The sequence below is a fragment of the Muntiacus reevesi genome, chromosome 9 (genome assembly GCF_963930625.1).
Source record: "Muntiacus reevesi chromosome 9, mMunRee1.1, whole genome shotgun sequence".
Classification (NCBI taxonomy): domain Eukaryota; kingdom Metazoa; phylum Chordata; class Mammalia; order Artiodactyla; family Cervidae; genus Muntiacus; species Muntiacus reevesi.
This window is the reverse complement of record NC_089257.1, coordinates 63,940,158-63,959,419: the sequence shown is the minus strand read 5'-3', so window position 1 is coordinate 63,959,419 and position 19,262 is coordinate 63,940,158. Positions and strand designations below refer to the sequence as shown.

General features: G+C 40.9%; 1 protein-coding gene across 2 annotated transcripts in view; it reads left to right on the top strand.

Annotated features, from left to right (window-relative positions):
* Positions 1 to 11,465: 11,465 nt before the first annotated feature.
* The window catches only part of PAFAH1B2 (platelet activating factor acetylhydrolase 1b catalytic subunit 2), a 28,637-nt gene continuing 20,840 nt past the window's right edge, over positions 11,466 to 19,262 (top strand). The window contains exon 1 of one of the 2 annotated variants that reach the window (XM_065944150.1): positions 11,466 to 11,620. The gene's annotated coding sequence lies outside the window, so the exon portion shown is untranslated. Of the gene's footprint in view, positions 11,621 to 11,670; positions 11,826 to 19,262 lie in introns of those variants that run through there. The other variant, XM_065944149.1, reaches the window with a different exon arrangement.

Genomic DNA, 19,262 nt, shown 5'->3' with positions numbered 1-19,262 from the left:
GGCCCCTCTGTTCATGGGATTCTCCAGGCCAGAATATTGAAGTGGGTTCCCATGCCCTTATCCAGGGCATCTTCCTGACCCAGGGATTGATACAAACAGCATATATAGTATATATAAAGTACCATCCATATATACTGTATATAAACTACCATATATATGTATATATATAGTATATATAAACTACCAGCTATCTATATGTTGTGGTAGTTGTAATATAGAAAGAATGGTGGTAATAGAATAGAATTTGAGGCAGTTCTAATTTATTCTCCAGTGTAACAATGAGGCTGGACTTATGCTTGTCCAGGGTGATTCTCTGACAGCAGAAAGGTCCCTTGTCATTGGGAAACTGTTATTTATTAGTTTTACAGGGCATTGCACACAGAATCCATGCTCTGTGTCAGTCAATGTGAAGAGTATAAAGCTGATTTGGGCATGATCCCAAACTGGTGAGGGAGACAGCTAATACGAAGTTATCACCATGGTATTCTAGCCTGAGAGATATTAAGCAAAGGAGGTTTTGCTTTTGCTGCCCTTCTGCTTCAAGCCTTTAATCTGGCTATCCCCTTACCTCTCTCCTCTGCCCTCTCTGCTTTGTACCTGGCAACTCTTATTTATTCTTTAAGACAGTTGAGGTACAGAATGCTTCCACCCCAACACACATCTTACAATCACGTTACCAAAGGCCTGTACATAACACTTCCTTTTACCTTGTACATCACGTTCAGCAATTAAGAAAAAGTGTAAGCCATATTAAAAAGCAAAAAAAAAAAAAAAAAAATCCATAATTTGAAGAGACAGTGCAAGCACCAGAAACAGATATCTAACCAGAGTAGTTAGAATGATCATACCAGGAATTTAGAACAACTGTGATTAATATGCTAAGGGCTCTAAGGGATAAAGGAGACATCATGCAAGAATGGATGGGTGATGCAAGAAAAGAAATGAAAATTCTAAGAAAGAATCAAAAATAAATGCTAGAGATCAAAAACACTGTAACAGGAATGAAGAATGTCTTTCATGGCTTATTAGTAGACTGGTCATGACTGAGGAAACACTCTCTGAGTTTGGGGATATATCAATAGAAATTTCCAAAACCAAAGAGCAAAGGGAATAAAGACGGAAAAGAATAGAGTGGAATATCCAAGGATTGTGGAACAACTACAAAAGATGTAAGATATGCAAAATAGAAATACAAAAAGAGAAGGCAAAGAGAAAGGAACGAGAGAAATTTTGAAACAATAATGACCGGGAATTTCTCCAAATTAAGTCAGACACAAAATCATAGATCCATTAAGATGAGAGAACAACAAGAAGGATAAATGTAAAAAACCCCTAGGTATACCACTTTAAAACTATAGAACAAAAACAAAAAAACAAAAAAAAAAACTATAGAACACTAAAAACAAAGGAAAATGCAAAAGAATAAAACTTCTGGAAAATAACATAGATGAAAATATCTTAGGTATGTTAAAGACACAGCACCAATCGGGATGGGGAATACGTGTAACTATATGGCTGATTCATGTCAATGTATGACAAGACCCACTGAAATGTTGTAAAGTGATTGGCCTCCAACTAATAAAATAATATTTAAAAAAAAAAAAAAAAAAAAAGACACAGCACCAAAGTCACAGTCCATGAAGGGAATAATTGATAAACTGGACTCCATTAAAAATAAAAAAAACTTTTGTACCCAAAAGATAATGTCGAGAGAAAATAAAAAGACAAGGCAGTAAATATTTGCAAAAGACCCATCTGATAAAGGACTATCATCCTAAACATACAAAGAACTCTTAACTCAATAAGAAAACAGCCTTATTTTTAAAATGGGCCGAAGAGTTTAATAGACTCCTTACCAAAGAAAATATACAGATGGCAAATATGCGTACGAAAAATGCTCCACATCATATATCACTAGGGAACTGAAAATAAAACAAAAATGAGATATCACTACACACCTATTAGAATAGTCAAAATCCAGCAAGTGCTGATAAGGGTGTGCCATAGGCTGGTGGGAACGCTAAATGGTTTAGCCACTTCGGAATACAGTTTAGTGTTTTCTTGCAAAAGTAAGCATACTTTTGTCATATAATCCAGAAATCAAGTTTCTTGGTATCTATTCAGATGAGTTGAAAACTTTGGTCCACATGAAAACCTGCACATGTATGTTTAAGACAACTTCATTCATAACTGTGAGAACTTGGAAGCAACCAAGATATTCTTTAAGAGGTGAGTGGTATATCCATTCAATAGAATATTGCTTAGCACTGAAAAGCAATGATCTATCAAGCTACAAAAAGACATGGAGGAATCTTGAATGCATGTCACTAAGTAAAAGAAGCTAATCTGAAAAGACCATATACTGTATGATTCCAACCACATGATGTTTGGAGAAGGCAAAATTATGGCAGCATTAACAAAATCAGTGACTGCCCAGGTTTGGAGAGGGAAGGGGAGGGAGGAATAGGTGGAACACAGTGAATTTTTAGGGCAGTGAAAATATTGTGTGATATTATAATGATGGATACAAATCATTGTACATTTTTCCAAACCCACAGAATGTACAATGCCAAGAGTAAACCCTAATAAAAGTAATTATGGGCAATTATGATGTGTCAATGTAGGTTCATCAGTTATAACAAAGGTGCCATTCTGTTACAATAGGGATGAGGCTGTCCATGTGGGTTTGCAAGAGGGGTATGGGAAATCTCTATACCTTCTTCTCATGTTGCTGGGAACATAAAACTGCTCTTTAAAAGTTGTTTTGTTTTTTTTTTAAAGATTCAGATGAGGCATCATTTTCTCCTAGAAACCCTATCTAATCACCCCACCTCCTCCTTTCATTTCTTAGACCATGCAATGTTCTCCTCTTTTGTTGTATATTTTATCAGAATATATATGGTCTTTGTGTCCATATCTATCACTAGATAGGGAGTTCCTTGAGGACAGAAATGTTACCTTACTCATCTTTTCTCACCATCGATTAGCAGAGCACCTGGCTCATAGTAAGAATTAAATAAATTAAATAAACTAAAATGAAATAAATAAACAGAAATGAAAAGAAACTCAATGGGACTAAGATCACTTTGTCAATTACTTATTTAGATATTGCCTTTAGGAATACTCAGCTTTTTAAGGCATATAAGAAGATGCAAGAAATTGTCTGCCAAAACTAATGTGGACAATATCAAGTTACCTCCTGAGTTCCAACTTCCCACTATATAGCAGCCTCTTAGGATTCTGGTTGCTGATTCCTATTCTTGGCTGGTTCCAGCATCTGCTCTCCTCTGGTTTCATGGTTTTCTTTCTTGAGACCTGAAAATTAACCTTGACTATTCATCCATCTTTATTTTCTGTAAGACTATTTTCTTGGGCTCCAAAATCACTATGCATGGTGACTGCAGCCATGAAATTAAAAGACACTTGCTCCTTGGATGAAAAGCTATGACAAACCCAGACAGAGACATTACTTTGCCGACAAAGGTTTGTATAGTCAAAGCTGTGGATTTTCCAGTTGTCATGTATGGACGTGAGAGTTGCACCAGAAAGAAGGCTGAGCGCTGAAGAACTGGTGCTTTCAAACTGTGGCGCTGGAGAAGACTCTTGAGTCTCTCGGACAGCAAGGAGATCAAACCAGTCGATCCTAAATGAAATCAACCCTGAATATTCATTGGAAGGACTAACGCTGTGGGAGATAGTAAAGGACAGGAAGCCTGACATGCTGCATTTCATTGGGTTGCAAAGAGTTGGACACGACTAAGCAACTGAACAACAACAACAGTCTTCAAAGTTGGTGAGCAATGAAAGCAGAGCACTTAGCCAGTGAGTTAGATATCTAGACTGGGTGTCTATTTAGGCCTAGCATTGAGGTTCTTAATTCCTCAAGCACATTGTTACACTTAATAAAGACATCAAGTTGATTGTTTAAATTTTTCGGGCACATTTAATCAGAAATTAAACACTTTACTGTGGGTTTCCCAAAAATGGGGTGTTTGCTACAACCTCAAGAAAATGTTCTTATGAATGTGAAGAATATATTATATGTACTTAAGGGTAAATTTATTAAATATATAGACCTTTACAATGAAAGTTCCAAAGTAACGCTTAAAGATGATCTAAAATGATGGCAGTGGGACTTCCCTAGTAGTCCAGGAGTGAAGACTCTGCACTTCCACAGCTCATGCAGCTCAATATCAGAAAAACAAACAACATGATCACAAAGTGGGCAGAAGACTTAAACAGGTTTTCTTTCACCAAAGAAGACATACAGATGGCCAATAAACACATGAAAAAATCCTCAACGTTACTCATCATTAGAGAAATGCAAATCAAAACTACAGTGAGGTATCACCTCACATGGTTAGAATAGCCATCATCAAAAAATCTACAAACAATAAATGCTGGAGAAAAGGGAACCCTCTTGCACTGTTGTTGGGAATGTAAATTGACATAGTCACTATGAAGAACAGTTGGAGATTTCTTTAAAAACTAGGAATAAAACTACTGTATGACTCAGCAATCCCACTACTGGGCATACATCCTGAGAAAACCAAAATTCAAAAAGACACACGTACGCTAAAGTTCATTGCAGCACTATTTACAATAGTCAGGACTTGAAGAAACCTAGACACCCACCAGCAGATGAATGGATAAAAATGTGGTACATGTATACAATGGAATATTAGCCATAAAAAGGAATGAATTTGGGTCAGTTAAACTGAGGTGGATCCAGCCCAGGTTGGATGCATGAGACAAGTGCTCGGGCCTGGTGCACTGGGAAAACCCAGAAGGATTGGGTAGAGAGGGAGGTGGGAGGGGGGATCGGGATGGGGAACACATGTAAATCCATGGCTGATTCATGTCAATGTATGACAAAAGCCACTACAATATTGTAAAGTAATTAGCCTCCAACTAATAAAAATAAATTTAAAAAAAAAGAAAACTGAGGTGGATGAACCTAGAGTCTGTTACACAGAGTGAAGTAAGTCAGAAAACAAGTATTGTATATTAACACCCTATATATTTAATCTAGAAAAATGGTACTGATGAATCTATTTGCAGGGCAGGAATAGAAACAAAGACATAAAGGACAGACACAACTCGGGAAGGAGAGGGTGAGACGAATTGAGAGAGTAGCATTGAAACATATACATTACCACACGTAAAATAGCTAGCTAGTGGGAAGTTCGGAGAAGGCAATGGCACCCCACTCCAGAACTCTCGCCTGGAAAATCCCATGGATGGAGGAGCCTGGCAGGCTGCAGTCCATGAGGTCGCGAAGAGTCGGACATGACTGAGCGACTTCACTTTCACTTTTCACTTTCATGCATTGGAGAAGGAAATGGCAACCCACTCCAGTGTTCTTGCCTGGAGAATCCCAGGGTCGGCAGAGCCTGGTGGGCTGCCGTCTATGGGGTCACAGAGTCAGACACGACTGAAGCGACTTAGCAGCAGCAGCAGTCGGAAGTTACTGCATGATGCAGGGAGCTCAGGCCCCAGAGGGAGCTAGGCTGCTCTGTGGACAGCCTAGGGGGGTGGTTGGGGAGGGTAAGAGGGAGGTTCAAGGGGAAGGGGATATATGTGTACTTATAACTGATTCACACTCTTGTACAGCAGAAACTAGCAAAACATTGTAAAGCAATTATCCTCCAATTAAAAAAAAAAGAAAAAAAAGTCTCTGTGCTTCCACTTCAGGGGCACAGTTTCAATCCCTGGTTGGGGAACTAAGATCTCGCATACCACCTGGCAAGGCCAAAAAAGATAAAATAAAATAATGGAACAGTAAATACTATTCATGAATCAGAAGACCCAATGTTGTTGTCATTTCTCCTTAAACATGTATGCAGTGCATCTTAATCAAAATTATAAAAAGCTTTTTGAGGAAATCAAGAGCTTCATCCTAAAATTTATCTGGAGGGAATTCTCCGGTGGTCCACTGGTTAGGACTTGGTGTTTTCACTGCCAGGGCCTGGATTCAGTCCCTCATCTGGGAACTAAGATCCTGCAAGCCATGAGGCACAGCCAATAAATAAATAAATACAATTTATATGGAAATAAAAATTATCTAGGTTGTCAAAACAATTTTGAAAAAGACAATAGCTAGAAGACTTACACTGACTGATTGTAAGAGTTAATATGTAGTTACAGTAATTAAGATTGTATGGTATTGCTGTAAAGATAGACATAAAGATAAATGGAACAGTATATAAGTCTGAAATTGAGTCAATTGTATTTAAATAAAGTGGCCCCAGTAATTCAATGGAAAAAAGAAAAACCTCTTGAACAAACAGTGCAGGGAAAATTGGATATCCATATGCAAATAAATTGACTTTGCTCTTTACACCACACACCAAAATTACCTTAAATAGGATTACTAACTGAAATGTAAAACTTAAAGCTATAAAACTTTAAAAACATAGGAGAAACTCTATTGTAATTAATAGTAGATAAAGATTTCTTAAATAGAATTCAAAAATCATACACTGTAAATTAAAGAATGATAACTGTACCTTACCAACGTAAGACTGTCTAAGGAAATGGCAACCCACTCCAGTATTCTTGCCTGGAGAATCCCACCGACAAAGGAGCCTGGTGGGCTACAGTCCATGGGGTCGCAAAGAGTCGGATACGACTGAGTGACTAACATGAATGACACACATACCAAAGTTAAAAAATGTCTGTTCTTTGAAAGATACTGTTAAGAAAATGGAAGCACAAACCACGGATTGGGGGGAAAATGTTAGAAGTACATATATTGACAAAGGACTTTTATTATAAATATAAAAGAACTTTTACAACTCAGTAATAAGAAGACAGTCTAATATTTTTCTAAAAAGAGTTGAACAGGCACTTTGAAAAAGAAGATATATAAATGGCCTAAAAGAATATGAAAAGATGCTTAATATCATCAGGGAAATGCAAATTAAAACCACCATGATATCGTTACAGAACAACTAGAATGGCTATGTGGCTCAGCTGGTAAAGAATCTGTCTGCAATGCAGGAGACCTGAGTTTGATCCCTGGGTTGGAAAGATCCCCTGGAGAAGGGAAAGGCTACTCACTCCAGTATTCTGGCCTGGAGAATTCCATGGACTACTGTCCATGGGATTGCAAAGAGTCGGACACGACTGAGAGACTTTCACCTATTCCTTTAACTGATAATATTATGCATCGTCAAGGATTCGGAGCAACTGGAACCCTCACACTGCTGATGGGGGTGTAAAATGATCAACCCCTTTGGAAAACAGATCGGCTGTTTGTTATAACGCTAAACTTCACTTACCACATGACTCAGTATTTCCATTCCTAGATCCAAGAGATCCAACAGAAGGGAAAACACATATCCATGCAAAGATTTATGACATGAACTTTTATCTTCATTTTATTTATAATAAGCAAAACCAGAAACAACCTAAATGATCATTAACTATTGACTGGATTAACAAACTGTAGGATATACATCAACAGCATATTACTAGAAAATAAAAAGGAGTGAACTTCTGACACAGGATGTGAATGAATCTTAATGTATCATGTCAAGCAGAAGAAGCCAGAAACAAAGGTTGATACTATTTAATGAAATTGAAGAAAGAACAAAACTAAAGTGACAGAAAGCAGATCAATGTTTGGTTATGTCAAAATGACTCAGGAGCCAACTTAATTTTAAATAGGATCACTTGGGAACAATCTAGTTATCAATCAGTGTAATGATTGTAATGAATGAAACATCATATGTGTTTCAATTTGTGCATTTATAATGATATTAAACCATATACACACATTGTTAAAAAATATATATAAAAATGTGACAAACTAACAACTTTCAGTTGGGAAGACAAAAATGCTGTTATAATATGTTCTTTACATTATTTCTAACAATATCTTGACTTGTTCACAAAGATCTTAAAACTGAGAATTAAAATATATATTGACATTATGGCTACTGATGGAAAGAAATTGAGACGAATGTGTTAATGAAAATGTGTTAATTCATGAGAACGGGAGTAAAAATTTTTTTTCTGTTAAAATATTTCTTAATGTTGTTTTAACAATAAATATAACTTGGAAACATTTCTGTAAACCATGTGACCTTGTGTTCTACCCACAGAAATTCCCTGGATTCACACTGTGAGTCCATTCTCAGACCACATAGCTTTCCTTCTTTCTTATCTGAAATGCCAGGGTCCCCAGAAGTCTCCCAGTTTAATTACTCTAAGTGATGAAATGTCAAGTAGTCTCCTAAATTCAGGCCACTTGAGTGGTATTTTGACACATCTCATTCTCAAAGTCCTAGGTTTACATTTGATTATGTTTATGATACTCAAATCAGTCCCCTGATGGCTCAGTGGTAAAGAATCCACCTGCCAATGCAGGAGATGTAAGTTCAATCCCTGGGTAGGGAAGAATCCCTGGGTAGGGAAGATCCCCTGGAGAAGGAAATGCAACCAATTCCAGGATTCTTGCCTGGGAAATCCCATGGGCAGAGGACGTGACAGGCTACAGTCCATGGGGGTCTCAAAAGAGCCAGACATGACTTAGCAACTAAACAGCAACAGTCAGTCCACAGACCTTTTGTCAGGGTTTCTATATTCTCTCCCTTTGGGCTGGCATTCAGCTGTGGGAAACCAGACGAAAGAATCCAGGTAGATTCATTAAACCTATCATCATTAATGGAAAAACAACTTGAAGGGCAAGCTCTCCTGATAGCTTTCAGTCAATTTGTTTCAGAGTCGAAAACAGCTGTTTTTACCTATCACCAACTGTATGGTGATACAGAAAATTATGGAAAACACAGATCCTGAATGGGGCCCAGGGGAAGGGGAGGTTGTGTGTGGGAAGTGAGAAGTGAGATAGGGTTGCATACCCCAGAGTTATGTTCCTGCAGGGGACTGAGGGGACAGTGGAGGCTTAGAGCTAAAAAGAATTTTGCAATGACCTAGTATATCCTTCTCATCTTACAGACTAAGAAACAAAGGTTCAAGAAAGTAAAGTGAGCAGTAACCTTCAGACAAGAATCCAGGGTATTCTGAAGCCTAATTTATGGTCCTTTTTACGCTACCACCTGCATTTTTTAAAATCATTATTTAGAAAGCCAAAACAGACCTTTTAGGAGACAACTTCATAATTTTCAAAATTGAGATGTTTTCCTTATTAAACACTAAAAACTGCCTGAGCCATATGTGTATGCTAAGTTGCTTCAGTCGTGTCCAACTCTTTGCAACCCCATTAACTGTAGCTGGTCAGGCTCCCCTGTCCATAGGACTCTCCAGGCAAGTATACTTGAGTGGGTTGCCATGCCCTCTTCCAAGAAATCTTCCTGATCCAGCGATCCAACCTGCATCTCTTATGTCTTCTGCATTGCCAGGCAGGTTCTTTACTACTAGTGACAGGTGGGAAGCCTGTCTGAGCCATAGAGGTCTTCAAATATTTGCAGAGACTAGTTTAACTAGTGTTCCCTGGGGGCACATTTCCCTTGTTTGTATTTCTTAATTAAAAAGTTGAAGACAAGAAAATATACAGATAGGTCATAGCTACCACATAGGCACAAATTCAACCCTTGATCATTTATTCCTGGTTGAGCAACATTTAATGAGTATCTGCTATTCATTGGGCATCATGCCAGGTACCGGGAATCCACACAAGGTCTCTGCTCCCTCAGAGCTTAGAATATAGCAGCGGAGACAGTATATTAAAGTAGTAATTACATTATAGTGTGTTGAGTGTTAAAATTGAGGAAATTCAGAAGGACGTCACGGTTGAGCGGTCGAAAAGAAAAACTACCATGTCCACTGCTTTGGCGAAACCTCAGATGCATGGCCTACTGGCCACACGTATGCGGTTTCATATTTTTGGAGAATTCGTGGTCTCCCTGGGGTTTGCAACTTTCTATAAGTTTGTTGTGGCTGAACAAAGAAAGAAGGCATATGCAGATTTCTACAGAAATTATGATTCCATGAAGATTTTGAGGAGACGAGGAAGGCTGGTATCTTTCAGAGTGCAAAGTGATTTGGAATATAAAGAATTTCTTTGGGTTGAGTTCCATGGAAGTTTGTCACCTTCCTGTGTTCCTGAACTATGAAACTATGACTATCTGGGGTGAGAAACAGTCTCTCAATAAAAAAACAATTAACAAATTAAAATAAATAAATAAATAAATAAAATTGAGGAAATTCAGGATTTCATGGATTTATCCCTGGAGAATAAGTCAAGCTTTGTCTTCTGTTATTAATACATTTCCAGATTGCTTTTTATACTATTGTCAGATTGGTATACCCCTCCCCCTTGGTTCTGGTCTTCACATAGCAAAGATATGCAATGACCAGCCACCCATAGCTCAAACAGATCAGATTTTATTAAGCAGGCAGTATTCCTAAGAAAGTAGCTACAGCTGTTACAGCTCAAGTGGGAAAAGAGCAGTAAGCTCCCAAGACCCAAGAGAGGGCAGACCCTGAAGAAGCCCCATTCCTCTTGGCTTCCCTGTTTATGCTGTCTCCTCCTCCTGGAGCCTGACTGGTCATGCCCAGGACGGTAGGTTCCAGCTCTGGTCCTCCACTTCCCGTTTTATGGGACCCCACCCGACCCGGTGGTTCTGCCATCTTGGCCTCCTTTTTCTATTCTACCTGACACCATCATTTGAGTTCCCCAAACACAAATTCTTTTCAATAAAACATTTACATCAACAATTACCTACTGGTGTGCTATTACAATTTACCTATTGTGTGAACGTCTGCAAGAGAATTCTATGGTAACTTAGCATTTTATAGAAGGACAAATTATTTTGGATTCTATATGCCTGATAAATCATTTGAAAGCACAGGTCATCTGAAAAACAATTTGATATACCTTGAAACTTTAGGCTTCCAGATTTTCACAGCAATCCTTAACGGGTTTTGTCTGCAAAAACAAGCCCCTTGATCATTTTCAGAGCTCTGGAAGGCATTACCAATTCAGACAAGAATCTGAATGAATCCCATTCATTTTTAAAGGGCCGGCTCTGGATGTTGCTCAACCAAACGTTTAGCCAACTATAGCCTGCGTTCATCTTTTGCCCCACCTCTTTGCTGTTACAGATCCCGCATTTATATAGCATTTAGCACAACGTCTTTTCATATTGACTGTAAGCGCGCGCGCGCACACACACACACACTCGTCTTCCCTGAAACTGGATGGATCTCTAAAAGAAAAAGACTCTGGCTCTCCATACCCCTGCTATGGTATCAGCTTAAGAGGCGGTCATCCAAAATCCGTACATTCATCATAGAAACAGAAATTCCACCCATGAATATGAGGCACTGCCTCATTAACCTCGGGGCCCTATTTCCCTCCCTCTGGCAGCAATTTGGTTTATTCCACGGGGTGGAGAAGGAAGCCAGGTTGGCGGGGTGGGAAGGGAATGGCGTCAGCGTGAGGTCACCGCACATTGTCCTGAATGCCATCTCGACGCTGCGGTGATATGAACGCAGGATTGAGGGATGCAGCGGAAGGAAAGATAGAGGCCCAAGTCGCGCAGACTACATGCAAACCAAGGGCAGGATAGAGAACAAAGCGCGCAACTCGGAGGGGCCCGGCAGGACAGCTGGGGGTTAGCACCAAGCACCCGCAGAAAGAGAGCGAGCAGAGGCAAGTGGAGGCCGGGCAGGATGGGGCGGGACTTCCGGAATCCATTTGCCTGAGTGGCAGGGGAACCGGAAGTGGGGGCGCTGCAGCGGGTGCTGGGGCCGGAGGAGGGACGCGCCGGAGCGGGGCCGCCGGGACTGAGCGAGCGACAGACGCGCCACCCGCCGACGCCGCAGCCGCTGGGGGCCCGCACGGACCCTGTGCCTGAGTGAGTGCATCTCGAGGCGCGGGAAACGGGCGGCTGAGAGGCGGGGGTCGGAAAGCGCTGCGGTTTGTTATTGTGCGAGGCCCCGACCTCGCGTCCCCTCCCCCACCCCGCCGGGCCCCTCCCCCCGCGCCTCCCCCTCGCCCCGACCCTCGGGGGGCCCTCGCGCGCACGCGCAGTCTCGGCGGGCCCGGCGGCCGTTCGCCTGCCGCCCTCCCGCCCACCCCGGCCCCCGGCCCCCGGGCCGCTCGCCGCGCTCCTCGGAGCCCTGCCCCAGCGCCCCACCCCCAGGCCTGCCGCTTCCTCGGCCGCCCCGCCTCCCCGTCGCTTCCCGCGGCCGAGCCCCGTGGCGGGGCGCGCCGCCCGGTCCGGCCCTGACCGGCCCCCCGGAGGAGGCCGCCCTCCGTTCTCCGCCGCTCCCCGGGCTCGCCGCCGCCAGCCCCGTTTCCAGCCACACTTCTGCACCGGGGTCTCGGCCGCTGCCTTTCCCTCCGTCCCCAAGCTTGAATCTCCGACCCTTTTCTCCCCTTTCCTCTGAGAGGCCATTGGTGCGGACCCAGACCAGTTGCTCTTGCTTTTAGGCGGATCAATTTTTTTCCCCCAGACCTTTTTGTGAAAAATTTCAACTCTGCAGAAACTTCCTCGTTGCTTGCTCTAATGTATTCAAAAATAGACTGCCACGACTGAGAAGAGCTTATTTCTTAGAGGGCTGTGCAGTCCATCATCACCTCATTTTAAAGATGAGGCCCAGCGAGGCTGGTGATTTGCCCAAGGTCAACCAACTTAGGTAAACCTAGCGGTGGACAGGTTTTCTTAGATGCTTTTTACCTGGTCCAGGTCCATGTACCAGATCAGGATCTTCTGGCCTTCAGGTTTGTGAGGTACCCGTTGCACAGTGACTCACTATTTTGCTTTCCATGACTCCCAAGACAGCGTTGCTTTTCATAATGTGTATACAAACATTGAGGAAACCAAACACATAAAGCTTCGGCCTCTTTTTAGAGCTTACCCACGGAGAAAGGGAAGACCGCCTGGACCCACCGTGACATCTCATGGTTCAGCCTTAAATAGGGGGTGTGATGGGGGGGCGAGGTGGGGGGGGGGGGACTAGTAAACGTGTGGAGAGAACAGGGTATTGTGCCCCTAAGCATTCCAATATGCCTTGCCTGGGATATGCCTTGTGTCTTCAGATTCTTCTCCTGGGCACATTGTTCTGATATAAAGGTTGCCTCCTTGTGGGGGAGCAGGGGAGGAGTATGAAATCATCTTGCTTTAATGTGTTGGCTTGGGCATTTGATAATGAATTATGGATGTGCTGGAACCGGGGGACCCATCCACCCCTCCACTGAGGCAGGGTACTCGGGATGAGGCCTGTCTTCTCCTTTAGAGTAAGCCTGCCAGCTTTCTCTGAAAATGAGGAGTCTTAGGTCAGAGTGGAAACATTCTAAATCTTTTTAATTCTTAGTGCGACTTTCCCTCTCCATCTGTTTCCTGACTCGTGAAGCATCCAGCTTAGCTTGAGGGTTTATAATTCTTTGTTGTTGGAGCTAGACATACTAGCTAGACATACTACACCACTCTGGTACAAGCATTTGGAAATTCTGGTACTATATTTTCATAGTCTGAATCAAGTAGAGAAGACAGAAAATGCACGAAAATTGGGAAATGCTGTGCAAGTCATTTACTCCTCATCTTCCCAGAGAACTCTTTGTTTTTCTTTTTTTTTTTTTCAGAGAACTCATTTTAATGGACAGTTAAAGTTTGCTTGGAATAGTCTACTGATAAGTTAATTTCCTCGGACCTTTATCTCCATTCTGCTGGGTTTTTGTAACTGAACCTGCTGTTTGTGATCGCGGAAGCTAATGACTTGCTGCATGAGGGCAATTAATTACCAAGCAGTGCCGTGAGATGGGAGTCAGATCCTTCTCTGGTGGGGGTTTTTTCTGTTGTTACTAATTACAGCTTTCAGAATACTTCCATGCACTGCCCTGGGTTGCATAAGGTGACCATTAGAATATAGGAAAAAATTTAGAACCTCTTTCTACATGCATTTTTTAGGAATGAAGTTTTTATTACCTTTACTAATATTTAATATACAGGTTAACAGCAATTCACAACTGATTTATAAATATACATATATTAAGGAGCATTTCAAAAAGATTCTAAAACCTTAAAAAAAAAAGGTTGGAACACCACTAATCTGGGCCAGTCTTTACTCATATGCTTTATGCTTTTCCAATAGATGTTCACCTCATCTCTGAGTTGCCTTTGGAGAAATCTGCTTTGAGAGACAGATGATGTCATTTGCAGTTCTGTGTGTTAGAAATTTGTCTGTCTGTACACGATATCCACTGGCCTTGTCTTCCTATTTGGAGACACTGTAGAGTAAGCCTTACGTCCCTTCCTAATAATCTTTTAAGTATTTTGACAACCATTTGTCTTGTGATCTCTTCCCCAACCAGTTTTTCTACAGATTATAAACATACTTATTTCTTTCAACTATTTCTGATATGATAGGTTTTTAAATTTCTCCTTGGCTCCTTTCCTTGAGACACCTGGTTTGTCAAAAAAACTTCTTTTAAAGTTCTTAACAAGATCTGAACATGGTATCCCAAGAACTGAAATGTAGTTGAAGTGCCTGCATTGTGTTTTTAAGTGATGAAGGATGTATTTGGATATGTTTTATTAGGGAGGCACCTTGTATGCACAGTTTGTCATCCTTGTTTTTTTAACGATCCCTCGGAAAATGGTTTCAATTATGTAATCAGAGTGTTTGCTCTTGTTCAGTTGCAAAATTGTGTCTGACTGCCTTCCCCATGAACCTGCAGCACTCCAAGATTCCCTGTCCTTTATTATCTCCCAGAGTTTGCTCAAACTCATGTCCGTTGAAGCTGTGATACTGTCTAACCACCTCTGCCTCTGCCACCCCTTTCTCCTCTTGTCCTCAAGTCTTTCCCAGCATCAGGGTCTTTTCCAGTGAATCGGCTCTTCAAAAAAGGTGACCAAAGTATTGGAGCTTCAGCGTCAGTCCCTCCAACAAATATTCAGGGTTAATTTACTTTAGGATTGACTGATTTGACCTCCTCGCAATCCAAAAGACTCTCGAGTCTTCTACAGCACCACAATTCAAAAGCATCAGTTCCGCTCAGCCTTCTTTTTGGTCCAACTCTCACATCCGTACATGTGAGATGTATGTTTTTCCAGTAGAAAAACCATAGGTGGTTTTTCTGGAAAGCCATAGCTTTGACTAACAGACCTTTGTTGGCAAAGTGATGCCTCTGCTTTTTAACACGCCTTCTAGGTTTGTCATAGCTTTTCTTTCAAGAAGCAAGTATCTTAATTTCCTGGCTGCAGTCACTGTCCACAGTGATTTTGGTACCCAAGAAAGTAAAGTCTGTCATCACTGTTTCCATTTTTTTCCCATCTATTTGACATAAAGTGATGGGACTGGATGCCATGATCTTAGTTTTTTTGAATGTTGAGGTTCAAGCCAGCTTTTTCACTCTCCTCTTTCACTTTCATCAAGAAGCTTTTTGGTTCTTTCTTCTTCACTTTCTGCCATAAGGGTGGTATCATCTGCATATCTGAGGTTGTTGATATTTGTCCGGGCAACCTTGATTCCAGCTTGTGATTCATCCAGCCCGACATTTTGCATGATGTACTTGGCATATAAGTTAAATAAGCAGGATGATAATATATAGCCTTGATGTACTCCTTTTCCAATTTTGAATCAGTCCATTGTTCCACTTCCTGTTCTAACTGTTGTTTCTTGACCTGCATATAGATTTCTCAGCAGACAGGTAAGGTGATCTGGTATTCGCGTCTCTTTAGATTTTTCCACAGTTTGTTGTGATCCACACAGTTAAAGGCTTTGCATAATCATTGAAGCAGAAGTAGATGTTTTTCTGGAATTCTCTTGCTTTTTCTATTATCCAAACGAATGTTGGCAATTTGATCTCTGGTTCCTCTGCCTTTTCTAAATCGAGCTTGTACATCTGGAAGTTTGCTTAGTTCACGTACTGTTGAAGCCTAACTTGAAGGATTTTGAGCATTACCTTGCTAGCATGTGAAATGAGCACAATTGTATGGTAGTTTGAGCATTCTTTGGCATTTCCTTTCTTTGGGATTGGAATGAAAACTGACCTTTTCCAGTCCTGTGGCTACTGCTGAGTTTTCCAAATTTGCTGGCATATTGAGTGCAGCTCTTTCACAGCATCATCTTTTAGGATTTGAAATAGCTCAACTGGATTTCCACCACCTCCACTAGCTTTGTTCGAAGTAATGCTTCCTAAGGCCCACTTGACTTCACATTCCAGGATATTTGGCTCTAGGTTAGTGGCCAAACCTTTGTGGTTATCCGAGTCATTAAGACCATTTTTGTATAGTTCTGTGTATTCTTGCCACGTCTTAATATCTTCTGCTTCTTTTAGGTCCTTGCTGTTTGTGTCCTTTATTGTGCCTATCTTTGCATGAAATGTTCCCCTGGTATCTCCAGTTTTCTTGAAGAGATCTCTAGTCTTTCCCATTCAAGTGGAACAAATTATTTTTCTCCATTTTAGTAGTGATCTTTCAGTTAACCCTGTGTCCGTTAAGTTTTGCCTCAGAAATACCTAACATGCTCCAGGTGGGGAAATAATGAGAAATAGTGGGGTGTTTTAATCTATATCAAAAGTTAGGCATTAGATTTTTTCAACTAGTGAGTGGAAAATGGAGCTGTTTTGTTGCTATATTTCTTTACATTGTATATCTAATTTTTTAAAAATTTATTTAATTTCGGTTGCACTTGGTCTTCATTGCTGCGTGCAGGCTTTCTCTAGCTGTGGGGCTACTCTTTGTTGCAGTGCATGGGCTCTGTTGTGGAGCACAGGCTCTAAACACACAGGCTTCAGTGGTTGTAGCACAAAGGCTCAGTAGCTGTGGCTCATGGGCCCTAGAGTGCTCAGACTCCAGTAGTTGTGGTGCATGGACTTAGTTGCTCCGAAGCATTTGGAATCTTTGTGAACCAGGGATCGAACCTGTGTCCCCTGCACTAGCAGGCAGGTTCTTATCCACTGCACCACTAGGGGAGTCCTCTGTATCCAATTTTGAAATCTAGAAAATGAGATTGCTCCTTGTCAGTCTCAAGAGCAGTAGTGCTTTTTGACCAGCAGGAAAGAAAGTTACTTTTAAAATTAAAACAATTATTAAGTGCCATATCAGATTTTACTTGACTAGCCAGACTTAAATCAAGAACTGAATATAGACATCCCCCCCACAAGAAACGAATATGGAAGACTTAAAATGTTTTATTGGTTAAAAACAAAAGGAGAAGCTCAAAAATAAACATTTTTATATAGCTGTCTGTTTTAACCTTGTAATCTTTTTTTTTTTTAAATGTATTTTTAATTTTTCCATAGTTTTCTTAGACAGTGAAACCCCTAAACAGATATCATAGTCTGATTAGATCTATACAGGTTCTTTTTGTAGTTCTTCCTTATTCTTGAAATGATATAGGTTCCCTTTAGGGAGTCGGCATGAACTGGTTTTTGATCAGTGGGCCAGATGTGATGTAATTGGGGTCAGGCAAACCTCTTTTCCATTACTTACTGCACAAATTACCTAAATTATCTGATCCTCATTTTCTTCATCTTGCAATACTTTTGTGAGGATTGGACGCCGTATATAGAAGGCACAGCATTGATACTAGTCTTTCTGTTGTTTTCAATAGTTGCATAGTTTAGTAATCTGAAGAAATACAGGTTGTGAATGATATTTTACATCTTTAGTCAGATAAGGGCTAAACCCTGAGCCCAGTTGTTTTTACACCTAGGGTCGTTTAGAGCTGAGCGAGTTTGGTTGCATAATTAGTGTTAAAATTGTTTGCTTCTGTAGTTTCTTTTTTATGAATGAAAGTTTGCTTTCATGTTTAGGGCTTGTTACTTTCTGATCCTAAAAAGCTGCTACCTTGGCAATCCAGGGTATTTTATTTACTCAGTGAATACTTACTGAAAAGCTGTAACTCAGTCCTCTTTCTGAGACGGTTTAGTTTTATTTGAGGATGCAAAGGAAGGAAATAGTATGTCCTCTTTTTCTGTAAGCTGCAAAACCCAGCCTTTTCTCTTTCATCATCCTTTGCATTTGCCCAGAGACCTCTTAAGCCTAATGTCTCTAGTATGTATTATATATTCTCCAGAGTTGGTTGAAGACAATCTGGTTTTTTATTTGTCTTTCTTAAAGAGTAGCATTTCTAATTTTTCTGAATTTCGCTTATTCGTTCTTCTGCACTGTGCTGTGCGGTGCTAAGTCACTTCAGTCATGTCTGACTTTTCGACCTTATAGACTGTAACCCGCCAGTATCCTGGGTCCATGGGATTGTCCAGGCAAGAATACTAGAGTGGGTTGCCATGCCCTTCTCCAGGGTCTCCTCTACTATCAGATGCCATATTTAGGCTCATCGTTAATCATATTTTATCAGTGGAGACCTGTCAAAAATGTACCTAGTAAACGTTTTCGGAGAAGGCAATGGCACCCCACTCCAGTACTCTTGCCTGGAAAATCCCATGGATGGAGGAGCCTGGTAGGCTGCAGTCCATGGGGTCGCTAAAAGTCAGACACAACTGAGTGACTTTACTTTCATTTTTCACTTTAATGCATTGGAGAAGGAAATGGCAACCTACTCCAGTGTTCTTGCCTGGAGAATCCCAGGGACGGGGGTGCCTGGTGGGCTGCCGTCTATGGGGTCGCACAGAGTCGGACATGACTGAGGTGACTTAGCAGCAGTAAACATTTGTCAAAAATCAGTGCCAAAGCCCACAACTAATTTTATTACAATCTCTAGTACAGGTATATACTGTACTATAGATTAGATAGTATAGTATATTATAATCTATTTAGTAATCAATGGAGTCTAATCATTGCTGTAGTAATTTTTAAGTGTATGACTCTAGTTCTCTAATATAGATACCTAGCAGATATTTAATATATATATTAGTATATAGATATGTGGTCCACTGGAGAAGGGCCTTAATGGCAAACCACTTCAGTATTCTTGCCTTGAGAACTCCATGAACAGTATGAAAAGGCAAAAAGATAGGACACTGACAGAGGAACTCCACAGGTCGGTAGGTGCCCAATGTGCTACTGGACATCAGTGGAGAAATAACTCCAGAAAGAATGAAGAGATGGAGCCAAAGCAAAAACAACACCCAATTGTGCATGGGACTGGTAATAGAAGCAAGATTCAATGCAGTAAAGAGCAATATTGCATAGGAATCTGGAATGTTAGGTCCATGAATCAAGGCAAATTAGAAGTAGTCAAACAGGAGATGCCAAGAGTGAACATCGACATTCTAGGAATCATTGAGCCAAGATGTACTGGAGTGGGTGAATTTAACTCAGATGACCATTATGTCTACTATGTGGGCAGGAATCCCTTAGAAGAAATGGAGTAGCCATCATAGT